Here is a 1,652-nt window from a genome sequence, read left to right as displayed (position 1 = left end):
TTTTCCCTTCGATACCCGAGATGGCAGAACCAGCTCGTGCTCTTAGAGATTATGCCGCTCCATCGCAAGATGAACCGCATTCAAGTATTGCTCCACCCGCAATCGAAGCAAACAACTTTGAACTCAAACCTTCACTGTTGCAGGCAGTACAACAGAACCAATTCTCTGGGAATCCTACCGAGGATCCTAACCTTCATTTATCCGTATTTGTCCAATACGCTGATACTGTTAAAGCTAATGGTGTCACTTCAGAGGCAATTCGACTTCGTCTTTTTCCTTTCTCACTAAGAGATAGCGCTAGAAGATGGCTTCAATCTCTTTCTTCCAACTCAGTCACCACATGGAACGAGTTGAAGAAAGTTTTTCTTGCTCGATATTTTCCGCCAAGCAAAACAGCTATGTTAAGAGCCCAAATAAATGGATTTAAACAGAAAGATAACGAGTCTCTTTTTGAAGCATGGGAAAGATACAAAGATATGATGAGACTTTGTCCACATCATGGTTTAGAAGACTGGTTAGTAATTCATACATTCTATAATGGTCTCCTGTACAACACGAGGTTAACAATAGATGCCGCCGCAGGTGGTGCACTAATGAACAAACCTTATGCAGACGCTTACCAACTTATCGAAAGCATGGCTCAAAACCACTATCAGTGGGGAACCGAACGAACAATGGTGGAAAAACCTCAAACGAAAACTGGCATGTACAAGATAAGTAACCTTGATCATGTTAATGCAAAGGTGGATGCTCTGGTCCAGAAAATTGAAAGTTTAAATGTATCACCTCCAGCCACAGTAGTTGCCATAACTCAGAATTGCGAAGTCTGTGGAATCCAAGGTCACACTCCTGCAGATTGTCAACTCCTAACAGGAATCCAAGCAGAGCAAGTAAACTATGCTCAAGGAAGCCCCTATTCGCATACCTATAACTCAAATTGGAAGAATCATCCAAATTTTTCATATAAAAGTAATAATGCTTTATACGCACCTGGACAATCTCCAAATCAAGCCCCAGCTATACCTCTGGGATATCAGAAGCCGACCCCATCTACATCTAACAATAACGCCCCTAGGAAATCCAACTTGGAAATCATGATGGAGAACTTTATAGCTTCTCAACAGCAAACCAATAAAGATTTCTTAAACCAGAATGTACACACTGGCGAACAAATTAAACAACTAGCAAGTAAAGTAGATGCCCTGGCTACTCATAACAAAATGCTGGAAACACAAATATCAAAAGTAGCTCAACAACAAGCGCCTACCGCTGCCCCAACTGGTACATTTCCTGGCCAACCCCAACCTAACCCAAGAAGCCACGCTCATGCAATTATACTGAGAAGTGGAACGGAAGTGGAAGGACCGTCTGACCCAAGGATAGAAAACCAAAACTCTAAAAAGTCAACTGAGGAGAGTGAACCTAAGAAAAAGGCAGAGAGTAATAAGGAAACCGTAGAAAAGAAGGAACCTTATGTACCTCCACCACCTTATAAACCACCTATCCCTTACCCTCAAAGGCTTATTAAAACCAAAGATGCGGGCCAATTTAAAAAATTTGTCGACCTACTAAAACAATTAAACGTCACAATTCCGTTTACAGAAGCTATTACGCAAATGCCCTCATATGCCAAGTTTTTAAAAGAAATTCTT

General features: G+C 41.3%; 1 non-coding gene across 1 annotated transcript; it reads right to left on the bottom strand.

Annotated features, from left to right (window-relative positions):
- Window positions 1–398: 398 nt before the first annotated feature.
- Window positions 399–505, bottom strand: LOC127109787 (small nucleolar RNA R71). Its single transcript, XR_007797039.1, has one exon. It is a non-coding gene; the product is annotated as a small nucleolar RNA R71 (small nucleolar RNA).
- Window positions 506–1,652: the final 1,147 nt, after the last annotated feature.

The sequence above is a fragment of the Lathyrus oleraceus genome, chromosome 7 (assembly GCF_024323335.1).
Source record: "Lathyrus oleraceus cultivar Zhongwan6 chromosome 7, CAAS_Psat_ZW6_1.0, whole genome shotgun sequence".
NCBI lineage: Eukaryota > Viridiplantae > Streptophyta > Magnoliopsida > Fabales > Fabaceae > Lathyrus > Lathyrus oleraceus.
The sequence above is the reverse complement of the archived record's forward strand: the minus strand, read 5'-3'. Positions and strand labels throughout refer to the sequence as shown.